Consider the following 20,659-nt stretch of genomic DNA (forward strand, 5'->3'; position numbering starts at 1 on the left):
CTCTAACCTCTCACGGGTCATCTGTCCCAATGTAAGGGCGTCGGTCGCGGAGAAGGCCTTCCGGGATGAGCTTATTGCCACGGCAGAGAAAAAGTACCAAGACTATCTCTACCGGAAGGCCCAGGAGAAGGCATACTCTCAGGCCCAGGCTGCCTCTGGGAGGGGACTTCGCGTGGGGAGTCCGGTGGTGCGAAGGAGCCAGGCGATTGCCGGGAAGTCCGAGGCTAAATTTTTTGACAAGATTCTTCAAGAAGAGATTGGGGATGTCCTGCCAGGAGGCCCCTTCGTATTGAGGATTCTTCGGAGAGGCAAACCCCCCAGCCACAGCCTTCGGTCCCAGAGCCCAACTCGGGGGCTCCTGGTGCTAGCACCTCCGGTGCCGGCGGTAAGTCTCCTTTGATAATTCGTTATGTTCCTTCCGTTGGTGAATACGCCAGTCATAGGCCTGTAGGGTTCGACGAGCGTCTTCATAGGTTTATGATGCCATCGACCCGGTGGGGGGATCGTTTGAAGGAATTTTATTTTTCAAACTTAGGAGATTTCCTAGGTCGGTCCCGGATGGGCTCTGGCCCTCCGGAACCTATTCCCTTAGGTCCTTCAGCTTACATAACGTCCAGCTGGTTCCGGCCTTCGGACAGTTATCTCGGAGATGATGCTGCCAGCATTAAAGTCCAGGACTTTGCTAGGGCCGAATTAGGAAGTTCGGGTAGGAGTAGCTTATTTGTTGTATCTTGTATAAGTGGTTCCCCACAGATATCTAACACTTGCTTATTTTGTGAAACAGGTGTCTCCATGGACGCCATCTTGGAACAGCTTGCCGGAGTTCACACTCCCGTGGCTCCTTCAGCCTTTACCTCCTCTCCCATGGCCCCTTCCCTGAAGGTCTCTTCCAGCGCTCCCCCTGACACTATTGATTTAGTGGACGACGAGGAGGTGCTTCCAGGAGAAGGCCAAGGGAAGCAGTGGGACTTCTCTGAGGAAGTCGCTGAGGGTGCGGGAGAGCTCCGAGCCCTTCCGGAGGAGGCTGAGGAAGGCGAAGAGGAGCCTGAGGTGGCTCTGATTCGTAAGCGCAAGGGCAAGATGATTGCCCAACACGAGCCCAAGAGGCCTCGGAGAGCCGACACTCCTGCCCATGGTCTTGACGGCGGGGTCTCCCCCATGGAAGAAAATCCTGCTCCTCTCAACATCGTGCTTACTCCGGTCCCAGGGGATGAGGTGAGGCAAGAGATTCGGATAGCCAAGCATAGCTATGCCATGGACGAGTACTCCCGGGGGTACGCCGAGGTGGAAGCCCTTAGGAGGGTTTTGCGGGTTGAGGTAGAGGCGAGTATCAACAACCCGGAGTACAGGATCCGTGGGACCTTAACCTGGACCCCCTATCGGACTGGTTCCGTCGCTTCCTTCGGCCCACCTTGGCTCCCTTTGCCGCGGAGATGACAGGCGAGTTCGCTTCTCAGCTTACCCGATGCGCGCCCAAGCGGTTCGCCACTTGTGCCTCCTTGAACTCCATCTTCCAGGTCCAGGACCTCAGCCATTCTCTCACCGTGGTAAGTACTTTGCAATTTTTCTTTTCCGTTTATTTTTCTTCTTGGGAAATTTTTCTTTCTTACACTTGTGTTTTTGTTCAGCTTGCTGCTGAGGCTGGCCGCCTCTCCAAGAACATCATAAACCACGGCTTCGTTCTGTCCGACTTTGGGGACATGAACGATGTCAGGAAGGTCCTTCAGGACCTTACAGCGGAGAGGCAGATCTACCAGGAGGCTGCCGAGCGCCAGGAGGCGGCTGCCAAGGCCAAGGAAGAGGAGGCCAAACGGAGGGAGGCTCAGGCGGAAGCCATGATCCGGGACGAGGCCCAGCGGAGGGACAGGATGGAGGCCCAACACCAGGAAGAGCTGAGGGCTCAAAGCGAAGTTGCTGATAAGGCCAGGTGGGACCTCCAGGAGGCCAGGGAGGCTTTGGACGAGATGGTTGCCAAGGTGAGATCTTTAGAGGAAACTCACCAGGCGAACATAGAGTCCAAGGCCGCTCTAGCTGCGGAGCTGAAGGAGCTCAGGGACTTCAAGGAGCAATCCATCAGGAAGGCAAAAAGAGCCGAGCTCCTTTCTCCTGTTTCCTGCGCCCGGTGTTCGAAGCGCTTTGACGATGGGGTCTACATGGCTTGGTCCACCAACGACCAAAATATCAAGCTTACTTTTTATCCCAAACCCGAGGAAATGATTGCCAAATTCTGGGAAAAGAAGAAGAAGCTTGATGCCGTGTTAGAGGCACGTATCGGACCTCGCCTTCCTCCGCGCGCTGACTGAGCTGCCGTATGATTGACCCAGTATTACCAAGATTCCACCCACTTCTTTTATTATTCTCTTTTTTTTTTGTACATATTTGCTGCTACCTTAGAACAATAAATATAGGTAGCAGTTTTTATTCGAAGGGGAGACAATTATATTTTAAGGCCTATCCCCGGGCCATTTATATGTATATGACCTGCCCTTTGGGCCAGGATATTTTATATGTGATCTTTCTTTTGCCACATACTTATGTTTTTTAACCTGTCCTTTGGATCAGGATTTTTATGCTTATGCTTTTTATTTTTGTGCATACTTTTTGACCTGCCCTTTGGGTCAGGATATTTTACTTAGTTTGTTTTTCTGTCTGTCCGTGCGGTATACCCTAGTACCCCCCTGAGTGGCATAGAAACTTTGTTTTTAAGGCATTCAGTTTTATTTAACATGTAGAGGAGGTATACATTTGGACGGTAGAAACCCTTTGAACAAAGTCTAAGTTTTATTTCGCTACTGGTAATATCTTCTGAGGTGATCGGCATCCCAGGCTCTTGGGACGGTGGTTCCGTCCATTCTTTTTAGTTTGTAAGTGCCGGAACCGATCTCGTCCTCGATCTCATATGGTCCTTCCCAATTTGGCCCAAGTACCCCCACTCCGGGTTCTTGGGTGGCTGGGAAAACCCTTCTTAGGACCATATCCCCAATAGCGAATTTTCTGTCTTTAACCTTAGAGTTAAAATACTTGGTCACCTTCTTTTGATAAGCAGCCATCCGTATTTGAGACTCATCCCGGAGTTCTTCGACTTGATCCATAGCTTCTTAGAGCAGTGCCTGATTTGTGGCAGGATCGTAAGTCGTCCTCCTGTGGGATGGGAATAATGTTTCCACCGGGACCATTGCTTCATAACCGTACGCCATTGAGAAAGGCGAGTGACCGATTGTGGTTCTGGGGGTCATCCGGTAGGCCCATAATACCCTTGGCAATTCTTCAGGCAAGTTATTTTTGTAGGCCAGCAGCTTCTTCTTCAAGGTGACCTTTAGGATTTTATTGACCGCTTCCGCCTGGCCGTTTGTTTGAGGCCTGGCTACCGCGGAGAAGCTCTTCACTACTCCGTGCTGGTTGCAGAAGTCAGTAAATTCCTCGCAATCAAATTGCTTTCCATTTTCGGAGACTATTTTGTGAGGCAAGCCGTATCGACACACTATGTTTTTGATAACAAAGTCCAATGCCTTCTTGGCAGTTATTGTCTTCATAGGCTCAGCCTCTGTCCATTTGGTGAAGTAGTCTACTGCTACTATTGCATACTTTACCCCTCCTTTTCCTGTTGGTAGAGACCCGATGAGATCTATTCCCCAGACCGCGAAGGGCCACGGACTGGTCATCAGGGTGATCTCGTTTGGAGGGGCTCTCGGTATGTTCGCGTACCTTTGGCACGAGTCACACTTTTGGACATAGTCTATACAATCTTTTTTCATTGTTGGCCAGAAGTACCCTTGCCTCAATATTTTCTTTGAGAGACTGGGTCCTCCCGTATGATCTCCACAGAACCCTTCGTGGACCTCTAGCATGATTTGTCTAGCTTCAGGGTCCGATACACACCTTAAATAAGGCATGCTGAGTCCTCGCCGGTAGAGAATTTGGTCCATCATTACATAACGATGAGCCTGATACTGAATCTTTCGAGACAGTGCCCTCCCTTGGGGCAACTCACCTGTTGTTATGTATTTTATGATGGGGACCATCCAGCTGGGTTCTTGCCCAACCGTTAGTGTGGTCTCTTTTATTTTGATGCTTGGCTCTGCCAAGCGTTCCACTGGTACTACCCCCAGCTCTTCGATTTCGCTATCCGAGGCTAACTTAGCTAGACAGTCCGTGTGAGCGTTCTTTTCTCGGGGGATTCTTTCTATTTTATAGTCCGCGAACTCGTGGAGAAGTTCTCAGACTATTGTTACGTATGCGGCCATCCGCTCGCCGCGAGTTTGGTACTCTCCGGATACCTGGTTTACGACCAGTTGAGAGTCACTGTAGACTTCCACTCTTTTGGCCCCTACAGCTTTTGCCAACTTCAGCCCTGCTATCAGGGCTTCATATTCGGCCTCATTGTTTGAAGCTGTGAAGTCAAATCGAAGGGCCGCCTGGAGCCGCAGTCCAGTTGGTGACATCATAGCCACTCCGGCTCCTGAACCGTTCTCGTTGGAAGCTCCGTCTACAAATACTCTCCAGGTAGGGATCGGTGGTACCGGCGTATTTTCTGTTGCCTCGGCTTCGTTGCATTCGGTAATGAAGTCCGCCAAGGCTTGGCCTTTTATGGAAATCCGGGGGACGTAGTGTAAGTCGAATTGACTTAGCTCCATCGCCCACTTGAGGAGTCTTCCGGACGCTTCAGGCTTCTGGAGAACTTGCCGGAGCGGATGATTGGTTAGGATCTTGATCGGATGGGCTTGGAAGTATGGCCTTAACTTCCTTGATGCCATCAGGAGGCAAAATACTAACTTTTCAATGATCGGGTATCTTATTTCGGCCCTTATCATGCGCTTACTGACATAGTACACGGGATGCTGAGTTTTTTCTTCCTTCCGGACCAGGGCAGCGCTGACCGCGTGCTCGGAGACGGCTAAGTAAAGGAACAAGTCTTCTCCAAGGACGGGTTTCGATAGAATAGGAGGTTTGGCCATGTGATCTTTTAGCCTCTTGAATGCCTCCTCGCATTCGTCCGACCATTCAAACATTTGGCATTTCTTTAGCACGTTGAAGAAGGGTATGCACTTGTCCGTGGATCGTGAGATAAAACGACTCAGTGCGGCTACCTTTCCGGTCAAGCTCTGCACGTCTTTATGCTTCCTGGGGGAGGGCATATCCAGGAGAGCCTGGATTTTTTCCGGATTTGCTTCAATACCCCTTTGGCTGACTATGAAACCCAGGAATTTTCCTGACTTGACCCCAAAGGTGCACTTTTTTGGGTTGAGTTTCATACCGTATCTCCGGACGACTTCGAAACATTCTTCTAAGTCGCTTGCATGGCTGTTGCATGCTTTGGATTTGACGAGCATGTCGTCCACGTACACCTCCATGTTTCGTCCCAGGAGGCTTTTAAACATCCGGTTAACCATTCTTTGATAGGTTGCTCCGGCGTTTTTCAGTCCGAAAGGCATGACTAGGTAGCAGTATACCCCCTTATCGGTCCTGAAGCTAGTGCATTCCTGGTCTGCCGTATGCATTTTTATTTAATTGTACCCAGCATAGGCATCCATGAAAGATAACAGTTTAAATCCGGAAGTGGCGTCTACCATTTGGTCGATCCTGGGTAGCGGGAAGCAGTCCTTTGGACAAGCTTTGTTTAGATCAGTGAAGTCTATACAAACTCGCCAAGTCCCGTTCAGCTTGGGCACCAAGACCGGATTGGCCAGCCATTCCGGATAGTACACGTCGCGGATCATGCCGCTGGTCAAAAGTTTGTCCACCTCTTTCTCTAGAGCCTCGGCCTTCACCGAGTCGAGCGGGCGTCTCTTTTGCTGTACAGGAGGCATGTCCGGGTTGAAATTGAGTACATGGGTGATGACGTGAGGGCTTATGCCCGTCATGTCTTCTTGGCGCCATGCAAAGATGTCGATGGCGCCCTTCAGTGTTTTTATTATTTTGTCCTTTTCCTCTAGGTCCAGGTTCTTCCCTATCCGGAGTACTTTGGTGGAGTCGTCGTCGCACACTGGTATTTCTTCGACGTCCTCCATTGGTTCCACGACCCTTTCGGATCCTACACGAGGATCCAACTCATCCTCTTCAGCTTTCTCTATCTCAGGGGTCTCCCGGACCATAAGTACGGGTAGGTGGGTGGCAACATTGTAACATTGCCTTGCTTCCCCCTGATTTCCCCTCACAGTTCCGACTCCGGCTTCCTGGGTAGGGAATTTTAGGCACAGATGTCGGATCGAAGTGATTGCACCAAAGTCCACTAGGGCCGGCCGGCCGAGGATCGCGTTGTAGGCTGTCGGACAGTCTACCACCACGAAGGTGCAATATTTAAATGTGCTTTGGGGAGTATCCGGGCACAGAGTAACCGGGAGCCTTACTTTTCCCATCGGGATAAGCGTCGTCCCGTTAAACCCTATGAGCTGCGACCCACTAGGCGAGAGGTCCCGGTCGGTCAACCCTATCGCGGTGAAGGCTTCTTTGAAGAGCAGGTTCACGGAACTCCCATTGTCAATTAAGACTGGCCACCACTTTATTCGCGATGGGGGTCTCTATGACCAACGGGTCATGATGAGGAAAACGCACCGTCTTGGCGTCTTCTTCCGTGAATGTGATGGGTTGGTCCATCAGCCGAGGCCTTTGAGCTGGGAGTTGAGTAACTTCCCATATCTCATTGTGTTTCGCGGCCTCGGCGTATCGCTTTTGCTCCTTGCGAGTGTTCCCTCCGATATGGGGACCTCCGGAGATCATGGCCACCCGCCCGTTAGGCCGGGGCGGTAGCCCGGGAATATGCTGGGCGTCACCTGTGGGAGCAGCTGGAGCCAATACTCCAGCTGTACCCCCTGGTGTTCCCGGAGGCATACCCCCAGCCACCTGTCCCGGATTAAGGTGGGGCAACCTATTTTTGATCCACTCATAGAGGTGGCCCAAACGGATTAGATTTTCGATCTCGTCTTTGAGATTCTTACACTCATTGGAGCTATGACCAATGTCGTTGTGGTACTCGCATCTTTTGCTCGGGTCTCTCCGGGAGCTGTCTTTGTACAACGGTTGTGGTCTCCGGTAGTGCGTATTTTTCCTAGTGGCGAAGTACACACGTTCCTGAGAGTCCGACAGCTCCGTGTACTGAGTATATTGGGGGGTGTACCCCTTTTTTTGGCGCTTCTCTTCCGTTCGGGTGCTGCCTTTGGAGGACCTTTTACTCCTCGATCCCTGGGTAGGGCCTGTTAGGCTAGCAGTCGGGGCATCCTGTGAAGGAGCTTGCCCATTCACCCCGGACGGGTTGCCAAAATGAGAAGATGCTGGCGCCAAAGCTTGGCCCTGGCTATACCCGGGGGTAGCAGAGAACTGTATGCCACTCACATGTGGAGTCGCGGTCGGGGCGATGCAGGGGCGATACTCCGGGCATGTACCCTGCTATCCCGGTGGGATAATAGCCTCCATAAGCCACGATTTGGGCTTCTTCGAGGTTGATATACTTTTGGACTCTTTTCTGGAAGTCCTGGAGGCTAGCAGCCCCTTCTTGCTGCAACTCATTCTAGAAGGGAGTCCCAGTACGGATTCCTGCTTGGAGAAGTGCAAGCTGTTGTCCGTCATCAACCTTCTTGGTCTTCGAGGCTTCCTCTCGGAACCTCATGATGTAATTCTTCAAGGTCTCAGTGGGCAGTTGCTTGATATTGGTCAAGGCACTAACCTCCAAGTTAACCTTTCTGGCGGCGACAAACTGTCTCCGGAAGTTGGTCTGGAGCTTGTTCCAACAGCCCACGGATCCTGGTTCCAGCTTTTTGAACCATTCTTCCGCTGACCCACTCAGAGTGAGTGGGAAGCACAGACATTTGGCATCATTGCTGACCCGCATGATTGTCATGACACGGTTGAACCGCGACAGGTGGTCACTGGGATCGGAGTTCCCGGTATATGCCGCCATTTCGGGCATCTTGAAGTTTTTAGGGAGCTCCGCCTCCAGGATGTGCTTGGCACACGGCTCCCGATCCTCGGCCGTTCGAATCGGAGTCGTCTCCCTTCTGCCTCCGGGAGACTCGAGCAATGTCTTTTCGAAGTATGGCGAGTTCCGCCATAATCCTTTCGTTTAACGTACCCGAGGAAACCACGGGCCCGTATCTTTTTTGGTCAAGGTGATCCCGGAGGTCACCTTGATTCCCATTGATTTGATTTCTCAGATCAATGGGAGGACATCTCTGTCCTCTTCTCCCTCTACCCCCTGGTTCCTGGTGCACAGAAACGCTTTTTCGGTTCCCTCGATCCTGAGGGCCAAGACTCCCTTTTTGGGGCTTGCCCCTCTGCGGACCTTTCCCTTTAGGGAAATCTGAGCGGACCCTTCGCGGATCCTGCACCTTTTTCTTTCGCCCAGGGGTAGAACTAGGGTTTTTCGTTTGATTTTCCTCAGCATGATATCTTATAGGGCTAGGTTCCCTAGATTTCTGCTGCTGGGAATTAGGCGAAGATGTCGCTGGCTCCCTGTTGAGTCCAGCGGTCATTGCCTTGGGGTGCACGTGAATGCCGGCTGCTTCCATGGCTTTCTGCATGGCTAGCATCACTTCCTGCATTTTCTGGTTTTGCGCTTTCTGAGCTTCGATCTCGGCTTCATGATCGATAGCTTTTTGTCTGAGAAGCACCAGCTCTGAGTAACTTCCTTCGTCATAGGCATACTCGTCGAGGTTCCCCTCGTAGTCCTCGTCGGGGACTATTTCTTCTTCTTCCTCGGACTCCTCTGCTGCTCTTGAGGCTACATCTTCCTCATTTGGGCCTTGAGCATCTTCCAGAGGGCGAGGCTGACGTGTACTTCTTGTCTCCACCATTTTTGTGAAGTCAAATGCTTGTTGTGTAGCAGCTTTCTTCAGCTCTCAATGAAAGCACCAAAATGTTGACCGAGATTTTCGGCAACTATTAAAATATGATTATAATATTGAGCTCCAAGAAAGTGAGATATGGATTTTTACGTGGACTAAGGCTCATTAATGCCTCAACCACTTAAAAATCCTTATCTCACTTTCTTGCAGCTCAATATTATAATCATATTTTAATAGTTGCCGAAAATCTCGGTCAACAGTTACGAAACTAGTAACTCTGATACATTACACCTAACTTGATTAAAAACTTTGTGTGACGGGACCCCTAAACATTTATAGTGATAGTGTCACTACTGCGAGTGTACAACGACACAAATAAGCAGAACACTATTTCAATATCGTTTAGTGATTTTGTTACGAAATTGGTGTCTCTGATTCAATACACCTAACTTTATTACAGACTGTACACCTAACGAGTTTACATCGGTATCACTAAGTAGAACCCTTGTTCGGTATCAGTTAGTGGGTGACTCTAATACACTACACCTAACTTGATTACAGACTTTGTGTCACAGGACCCTTAAACACCTATAGTGATAGTGTCAATACTGCGATTGTACATCGACACAACTAAGTAGAACCCTATTTCGATATCGGTTTGTTATTTTGTTACGAAACTAGTGACTACAATACCCTACACCTAACTTGACTACATACTTTGTGTCAGGGGAGCCCTAAACATCTACAGTGATAGTGTCACTACTGCGAGTGTACATCGACAACGCTAAGTGGAACCCTATTTCGGTATCGGTTAGTTATTTCGTTACGAAACTGGTGACTCCGATACACTACACCTAACATGATTACATACTTTGTGTCACGGGACCCCTAAACATCTACAGTGATAGTGTCACTACAGCGAGTGTACATCGACACCACTAAGTAGAACCGTATTTCAGTATCGGTTAGTTATTTCGTTACGAAACTAGTGACTCTGATACAATACACCTAACTTGATTAAATACTTTGTGTCACGGGACCCCTAAACATCTACAGTGATTGTGTCACTACTGCGAGTGTACATCGGCACCACTAACAAGAACCCTATTTCAGTATCGGTTAGTTATTTTGTTACGAAATTGGTGACCCCGATACACTACACCAAACTTTATTACAGACTGTTCACGTAACGAGTGTACATCGGTACCACTAAGTAGAACCCTAGTTTGGTATGGGTTAGTGGGCGACTCTGTTACAGTACACCTAACTTGATAATAGACTTTGTGTCATGGGACCCCTAAACAGCTATAGTGATAGTGTCACTACTGCGAGTGTACATCGACACCACTAAGTAGAACTCTATTTCGATGTCGGTTAGTGATTTCAATACGAAACTGGTGACTCCAATAACCTACACCTATCTGGATTACATACTTTGTGTCACGGGACACCTAAACATCAACAGTGATAATGTCACTACTGCGAGTGTACATCGACACCACTAAGTAGAACCCTATTTCTGTATCGGTTAGTTATTTCGTTACGAAACTAGTAACTCTGATACATTACACCTAACTTGATTAAAAACTTTGTGTGACGGGACCCCTAAACATCTATAGTGATAGTGTCACTACTGCGAGTGTACATCGACACAAATAAGCAGAACACTATTTCAGTATCATTTAGTGATTTTGTTACGAAATTGGTGTCTCTGATTCAATACACCTAAGTTTATTACAGACTGTACACCTAACGAGTGCACATCGATATCACTAAGTAGAACCCTAGTTCGGTATCGGTTAGTGGGTGACTCTAATACACTACACCTAACTTGATTACAGACTTTGTGTCACAGGACCCTTAAACACCTATAATGATAGTGTCAATACTGCGATTGTACATCGACACAACTAAGTAGAACCCTATTTCGATATCGGTTAGTGATTTCAATACGAAATTGGTGACTCTGATACACTAGACCTAACTTGATTACATACTTTGTGTCACTGGACCCCTAATCATCTACAGTGATAGTGTCCCTGTTGCGAGTGTAAATCGGCACCGCTATGTTGAACCCTATTTGTTTATCAATTAGTGATTGTTTTACAAAACTGGTGACTCTTATACTCTACACCTAACTTGATTACGTACTTTGTGTCACGAGTCTTCTAAACATCTACAGTGATTGTGTGACTACGGCGAGTGTACATCGGCACCACTAAGTAGAACCCTATTTTGGTATCGATTAATGATTTCGTTACAAATCTGGTGACTCCAATACCATACACCTAATTTGATTACATACTTTTTGTCAAAGGACCCCTAAACATCTAAAGTGATAGTTTCACTACTACGAGTGTACATTGGCACAACTAAGTTAAACCCAGTTTTTGTATAGGTTAGAGATTTCGTTACGAAACTGGTGACTCCGATACACTACACCTAACTTGATTACATACTTCGTGTCACGGGACCCCTAAACATCTATAGTGATGGTGTCACTACTGTGAGTGTACATTAGCACCACTAAGTAGAACACTATTTCGGTATTGATTAGTGATTTTGTACGAAACTAGTGACGCCAATACCCCACATTTAACTTGATTACATACTTTGTGTCACGGGACCCCTAAAAAACTACAGTGATAGTTTCACTACTGCGAGTGAACATCGGACCACTAAGTAGAACCCTATTTCGGTATCGGTTAGTTATTTCGTTAAGAAACTAGTGACTCCGATACACTACACCTATCTTGATTAAATACTTTATGTCACGGGACACCTAAACATCTAAAATGATAGTGTCACTACTGCGAGCTCGGTGACACTAACTAGAACCCTATTTCTGTATAGGTTAGTGATTTCGTTACGAAATTGGTGACTTTGATACATTACCCCTAAATTTATTACAAACTGTTCACCTAGCGAGTGTACATCGGTACCACTACGTAGAACCCTAGTTTGGTATCGGTTAGTGGGTGACTCTGTTACACTACACCTAACTTGATTACAGTCTTTGTGTCGCGGTACCCCTAAACCCCTATAGTGATAGTGTCAATACTGCGAGTGTACATTGACACCACTAAGTAGAACTCTTTTCGATATCGGTTAGTGACTTCGTTACGAAACTGGTGACTCCAATAACCTACACCTAACTTGATTACATACTTTGTGTCACGGGACACCTAAACATAAACAGTGATAGTGTCACTACTTTGAGTGTATATCGACACCACTAAGTAGAACCCTATTTCGTTATCGGTTAGTTATTTCGTTACGAAACTAGTAACTCTGATACACTACACCTAACTTGATTAAATACTTTGTGTGACGGGACCCCTAAACATCTATAGTGATAGTGTCACTACTGTGAGTGTACATCGGCACAACTAAGTAGAACACTATTTCAGTATCGGTTAGTGATTTTGTTACGAAATTGGTGACTCCGATTCAATACACCTAACTTTATTACAGACTGTACACCTAACGAGTGTACATCGGTACCACTAAGTAGAACCCTAGTTCGGTATCGGTTAGTGGGTGACTCTAATACACTACAACTAACTTGATTACAGACTTTGTGTCACGGGACCCTTAAACACCTATAGTGATAGTGACAATACTGTGAGTGTACATCGACACAACTAAGTAGAACCCTATTTCGATATCGGTTAGTGATTTCGTTACTAAACTGGTGACTACAATAACCTACACCTAACTTGATCACATACTTTGTGTCATGGGACCCCTAAACATCTACAGTGATAGTGCCACTACTGCGAGTGTACATCGACAACGCTAAGTGGAACCCTATTTCGGTATCGGTTAGTTATTTCGTTACGAAACTGGTGACTCCGATACACTACACCTAACTTGATTAAATACTTTCTGTGACGGGACCCCTAAACATCTATAGTGATAGTGTCACTACTGCGAGTGTACATCCGCACCACTAAGTAAAACACTATTTCAGTGTCGGTTAGTGATTTTGTTACGAAATTGGTGACTCCAATTCAATACACCTAACTTTATTACAGATTGTACACCTAACGAGTGTACATCGGTACCACTAAGTAGAGCCCTAGTTCGGTATCGGTTAGTGGGTGACTCTAATACACTACAGCTAACTTGATTACAGACTTTGTGTCACGGGACCCGTAAACACCTATAGTGATAGTGTCAATACTGCCAGTGTACATTGCAAAAACTAAATAGAAACCTATTTCGATATCGGTTAGTGATTTCGTTACGAAACTGGTGACTACAATACCCTACACCTAACTTGATTACATACTTTGTGTCATGGGACCCCTAAACATCTACAGTGATAGTGTCACTACTGCGAGTGTACATCGACAACGCTAAGTGGAACCCTATTTCGATATCGGTTAGTTATTTTGTTTCGAAACTGGTGACTCCGATACACTACACCTAACAAGATTACATACTTTGTGTCACGGGAGCCCTAAACATCTACAGTGATAGTGTCACTACAGCGAGGGTACATCGACACCACTAAGTATAAACCTGTTTCAGTTTCGGTTTGTGATTTCGTTACGAAATTGGTGACTCTGATACACTAGACCTAATTTGATTACATACTTTTAGTGACGGGACCCCTAATCATCTACAGTGATAGTGTCCCTGTTGCGAGTGTACATCGGCACCGCTATGTCGAACCCTATTTCTTTATCAATTAGTGATTGTTTTACGAAACTGGTGACTCTTATAGACTACACCTAACTTGATTACATACTTTGTGTCACGAGTCCTCTAAACATCTACAGTGATTTGTGACTACGGCGAGTGTACATCGGCACCAATAAGTAGAACCCTATTTTGGTATCGATTAGTGATTTCGCTACAAAACTTGTGACTCCAATACCGTACACCTAATTTGATTACATACTTTTTGTCAAAGGACCCCTAAACATCTAAATTGATAGTTTCACTACTACGAGTGTACATCGGCAGAACTTAGTAGAACCCAATTTTTGTATCGGTTAGAGATTTCGTTACGAAACTGGTGACTCCGATACACTACACCTAACTTGATTACATACTTCGTGTCATGGGACCCCTTTAACATCTATAGTGATGCTGTCACTACTGCGAGTGTACATTAGCACCACTAAGTAGAACACTATTTCGGTATTGATTAGTGATTTTGTACGAAACTAGTGACGCCGATACCCCACATTTAACTTGATTACATACTTTGTGTCCCGGGACCCCTAAAAAATTACAGTGATAGTTTCACTACTGCGAGTGTACATCGGCACCACTAAGTAGAACCCTATTTCGGTATCGATTAGTTATTTCGTTAAGAAACTTGTGACTGTGATAAACTACACTTAACTTGATTACATAATTTGTGTCACGGGACTCGTAAACATCTACAGTTATAGTGTCACTGTTGCAAGTGTACATCAGCACCGCTAAGTCGAATCTTATTTCGGTATCGATTTGTGATTTTGTTAAGAAACTGGTGACTCTTATTCACTACACCTAACTTTATTACAGACTACACACCTAACGAGTGTACATTTGTGGAACTAAGTAGAACCCTAGTTCGGTATCGGTTAGTGTGTGACTCTGATACACTGCACCTAACTTGATTATAGACTTTGTGTCACTAGACCGCTAAACACCTATAGTGATAGTGTCAATATTACGAGCGTATATCGGCACCAATAAGTAAAATACTATTTCGATATCGGTTAGTGATTTCGTTACGAAACTGGTGACTACAATACCCTACACCTAACTTGATTACATACGTTGTGTCACGGGACCCCTAAACATCTAAAGTGATAGTGTCACTACTGCGAGTATACATCGACACCACAAAGTAGAACCCTATTATGGTATCGGTTAGTTATTTCGTTTCAAAACTGGCGACTCCAATACACTACACCTAACTTCATTACAAATTTTGTGTCAAGGGACCCATAATCGTCTACATCGATAGTGTCACTACTGCCAGTGTCCATCGGCACCACTAAGTAGAAGCCTATTTCAGTTTCGATGAGTGATTTCGTTACGAAATTGGTGACTCTGATAAACTACACCTAACTTTATTACTGACTCTTCCCCTAACGAGTGTACATCGGTACCACTAAGTGGAATCCTAGTTCAGTATCGATTAGTGGGTGACTCTGTTACCCTACACCTAACTTGATTACATACTTTGTGTCACGGGACACCTAAACATCAACAATGATAGTGTAACTACTGCGAGTGTACATCGACACCACTAAGTAGAACCCTATTTCAGTATCGGTTAGTTATTTCATTACGAAACTAGTGACTCCCATACACTACACCTAACTTGATTAAATACTTTGTGTCACGAGACCCCTAAACATCTACAATGATAGTGTCACTACTGCGAGCTCGGTGCCACTAACTAGAACTGTATTTCAGTATCGGTTAGTGATTTCGTTACGAAATTGGTGACTTTGATACACTACACCTAAATTTATTACAGACTCTTGACCTAACGAGTGTACATTGGTTCCACTACGTAGAACCCTAGTTTGGTATCGATTAGTGGGTGACTCTGTTACACTACACCTAACTTGATTGTGTCACGGTACCCCTAACCACCTATAGTGATAGTGTCACTACTGCGAGTGTACATCGACACCATTAAGTAGAACTCTTTTCGATATCAGTTAGTGACTTCGTTACGAAACTGGTGACTCCAATAACCTACACCTAACTTGATTACATACTTTGTGTCACGGGACACCTACATATCAACAGTGATAGTGTCACTACTGCGAGTGTACATCGACACCACTAAGTAGAACCCTATTTCGGTATCGGTTAGTTATTTCGTTACAAAACTAGTAACTCTGATACATTACACCTAACTTGATTAAAAACTTTGTGTGACGGGACCCCTAAACATCTATAGTGATAGTGTCACTACTGCGAGTGTACATCGACACAAATAAGCAGAGTACTATTTCAGTATCGTTTAGAGATTTTGTTATGAAATTGGTGTCTCTGATTCAATACACCTAACTTTATTACAGACTTTACACCTAACGAGTGTACATCGATATCACAAAGTAGAACCCTAGTTCGGTATCGGTTAGTGGGTGACTCTAATACACTACACCTAACTTGATTACAGACTTTGTGTCACGGGACCCTTAAACACCTATAGTGATAGTGTCAATACTGCCAGTGTACATCGACAGAACTAAGTAGAACCCTATTTTGATATCGGTTAGTGATTTCGTTACGAAACTGGTGACTACAATACCCTACACCTAACTTGATTACATACTTTGTGTCATGGGACCCCTAAACATCTACAGTGATAGTGTCACTACTGCGAGTGTACATCGACAACGCTAAGTGGAACCCTATTTCGGTATCGGTTTGCTATTTCGTTACGATACTGGTGACTCCGATACACGACACCTAACATGATTACATACTTTGTGTCACGGGACCCATAAACATCTACAGTGTTAGTGTCACTACAGCGAGTGTACATCGGCACCACTAAGTATAAACTTGTTTCAGTTTCGGTTTGTTATTTCGTTACGAAATTGGTGACTATGATACACTAGACCTAATTTGATTACATACTTTTAGTCACGGGACCCCTAATCATCTACATTGATAGTGTCCCTGTTGCGAGTGTACATCGGCACTGCTATGTCGAACCCTATTTCTTTATCAATTAGTGATTGTTTTACGAAACTGGTGACTCTTATAGACTACACCTAACTTGATTACATACTTTGTGTCACGAGTCCTCTAAACATCTACAGTGATTGTGTGACTACGGGGAGTGTACATCGACGCCAATAAGTAGAACCCTATTTTGGTATCGATTAGTGATTTCGTTACAAAACTGGTGACTCCAATACCGTACACCTAAATTGATTACATACTTTTTGTCAAAGGACCCCTAAACATCTAAATTGATAGTTTCACTACTACGCGTGTACATCAGCAGAACTAAGTAGAACCCAATTTTTGTATCGGTTAGAGATTTCGTTACGAAAATGGTGACTCCAATAACCTACACCTATCTTGATTACGTACTTTGTGTCACGGGACACCTAAACATCAACAGTGATAGTGTCACTACTGCGAGTATACATCGACACCACTAAGTAGAACCCTATTTCGGTATCGGTTAGTTATTTCGTTACGAAACTAGTAACTCTGATACATTACACCTAACTTGATTAAAAACATTGTGTGACGGGACCCCTAAACATCTATAGTGATAGTGTCACTACTGCGAGTGTACATCGACACAAATAAGCAGAGTACTATTTCAGTATCGTTTAGTGATTTTGTTATGAAATTGGTGTCTCTGATTCAATACACCTAACTTTATTACAGACTTTACACCTAACGAGTGTACATCGATATCAGTAAGTAGAACCCTAGTTCGGTATCGGTTAGTGGGTGACTCTAATACACTACACCTAACTTGATTACAGACTTTGTGTCATGGGACCCTTAAACACGTATAGTGATAGTGTCAATACTGCCAGTGTACATCGACACAACTAAGTAGAACCCTAATTTGATATCGGTTAGTGATTTCGTTACGAAACTGGTGACTACAATACCCTACACCTAACTTAATTACATACTTTGTGTCATGGGACCCCTAAACATCTATAGTGATAGTGTCACTACCGCGAGTGTACATCGACAACGATAAGTGGAACCCTATTTCGGTATCGGTTACTTATTTCGTTTTGAAACTGGTGACTCCTATACACTACACCTAACATGATTACATACTTTGTGTCACGGGACCCCTAAACATCTACAGTGATAGTGTCACAACAGCGAGGGTACATCGACACCACTAAGTATAAACCTGTTTCAGTTTCGGTTTGTTATTTCGTTACGATATTGGTGACTCTGATACACTAGACCTAATTTGATTACATACTTTTAGTCACGGGACCCCTAATCATCTACATTGATATTGTCCCTGTTGCGAGTGTACATCGGCACTGCTATGTCGAACCCTATTTCTTTATCAATTAGTGATTGTTTTACGAAACTGGTGACTCTTATAGACTACACCTAACTTCATTACATACTTTGTGTCACGAGTCCTTTAAACATCTACAGTGATGTGTGACTACGGCGAGTGTACATCGGCACCAATAAGTAGAACCCTATTTTGGTATCGATTAGTGATTTCGCTACAAAACTTGTGACTCCAATACCGTACACCTAATTTGATTACATACTTTTGGTCAAAGGACCCCTAAACATCTAAATTGATAGTTTCACTACTACGAGTGTACATCAGCACAACTAAATAGAACCAAATTTTTATATCGGTTTGAGTTTTGGTTAGGAAACTGGTGACTCCGATACACTACACCTAACTTGATTACATACTTCGTGTGACGGGACCCCTAAACATCTACAGTGATGGTGTCACTACTTCGAGTGTACATTAGTACCACTAAGTAGAACACTATTTCGGTATTGATTAGTGATTTTGTACGAAACTAGTGACACCGATATACCACATTTAACTTGATTACATACTTTATTTCAGGGGACCCCTAAAAAACTACAGTGATAGTTTCACTACTGCGAGTGGCATCGGCACCACTAAGTAGAACCCTATTTCGGTATCGGTTAGTTATTTCGTTAAGAAACTTGTGACTGTGATACAGTACACTTAACTTGATTACATAATTTGTGTCACGGGACTCGTAAACATCTACAGTGATAGTGTCACTGTTGCAAGTGTACATCAGCACCGCTAAGTCGAATCTTATTTCGGTATCGATTAGTGATTTTGTTACGAAACTGGTGACTCTGATTCACTACACCTAACTTTATTACAGACTACACACCTAACGAGTGTACATTTGTAGAACTAAGTAGAACCCTAGTTCGGTATCGGGTAGTGGGTGACTCTGATACACTGCACCTAACTTGATTACAGACTTTGTGTCACGAGACCGCTAAACACCTATAGTGATAGTGTCAATATTGCGAGGGTACATCGGCACCAATAAGTAAAACACTATTTCGATATCGGTTAGTGATTTCGTTACGAAACTGGTGACTACAATACCCTACACCAAACTTGATTACATACGTTGTGTCACAAGACCCCTAAACATCTAAATTGATAGTGTCACTACTGCGAGTATACATCGACACATCAAAGTACAACCCTATTTCGGTATCGGTTTGTTATTTCGTTTCAAAACTGGCGACTCCAATACACTACACCTAACTTCATTACAAATTTTGTGTCAAGGGACCCATAATCGTCTACATCGATAGTGTCACTACTGCCAGTGTCCATCGGCACCACTAAGTAGAAGCCTATTTCAGTTTCGATGAGTGATTTCGTTACGAAATTGGTGACTCTGATACACTACACCTAACTTTATTACTGACTCTTCCCCTAACGAGTGTACATCGGTACCACTAAGTGGAACCCTAGTTCAGTATCGATTAGTGGGTGACTCTGTTACCCTACACCTAACTTGATTACATACTTTGTGTCACGGGACACCTAAACATCAACAATGATAGTGTAACTACTGCGAGTGTACATCGACACCACTAAGTAGAACCCTATTTCAGTATCGGTTAGTTATTTCATTACGAAACTAGTGACTCCCATACACTACACCTAACTTGATTAAATACTTTGTGTCACGAGACCCCTAAACATCTACAATGATAGTGTCACTACTGCGAGTGTACATCGGCACCACTAACTAGAACCCTATTTCAGTATCAAATAGTGATTTCGTTACGAAATTGGTGACTCCGATACACTACACCAAACTTTATTAAAGACTGTTCACGTAACGAGTGTACATCGGTACCACTAAGTAGAACCCTAGTTCGGTATGGGTTAGTGGGTGACTCTGTTACAATACAGCTAACTTGATTAAAGACTTTGTGTCACGGGACCCCTAAATACCTATAGTGAGAGTGTCACTACTGCGAGTTTACATCGACACCACTAAGTAGAACTCTATTTCGATATCCGTTAGTGATTTCAATACGAATCTGGTGACTCCAATACCTACACCTAACTTTATTACATACTTTGTGAAACGGGACACCTAAACATTAACAGTGATAGTGTCACTACTGCGAGTGTACATCGACACCACTAAGTAGAACACTATTTCGGTATCGGTTAGTTATTTCCTTTCGAAACTAGTGACTCCGATACACTAAACCTAACTTGATTAAATACTTTGTGTCACGGGACCCCTAAACATCTACAATGATAGTGTAACTACTCCGAGCTCGGTGCCACTAACTAGAACCGTATTTCAGTATCGGTTAGTGATTTCGTTACGAAATTGGTGACTTTGATACACTACACCTAAATTTATTACAGACTGTTCACCTAACGAGTGTACATCGGTTCCACTACGTATAACCCTATTTTGGTATCGATTAGTGGGTGACTCTATTACACTACACCTAACTTGATTGTGTCACGGTACCCCTAACCACCTATAGTGATAGTGTCACTACTGCGAGCGTACATCGACACCACTAAGTAGAACTCTTTTTGATATCGGTTAGTGACTTCGTTACGAAACTGGTGACTCCAATAACCTACTCCTAACTTGATTACATACTTTGTGTCACAAGACACCTAAACATCAACAGTGATAGTGTCACTACTGCGAGTGTACATCGACACCACTAAGTAGAACACTATTTCGGCATCGGTTAGTTATTTCGTTACGAAACTAGTAACTCAGATATACTACACCTAACTTGATTAAATACTTTGTGTGACGGGACCCCTAAACATCTATAGTGATATTGTCACTACTGCGAGTGTACATTGGCACAACTAAGTAGAACACTATTTCAGTTCG

Source organism: Cannabis sativa, chromosome 6 (assembly GCF_029168945.1).
Source record: "Cannabis sativa cultivar Pink pepper isolate KNU-18-1 chromosome 6, ASM2916894v1, whole genome shotgun sequence".
Taxonomy (NCBI): domain Eukaryota; kingdom Viridiplantae; phylum Streptophyta; class Magnoliopsida; order Rosales; family Cannabaceae; genus Cannabis; species Cannabis sativa.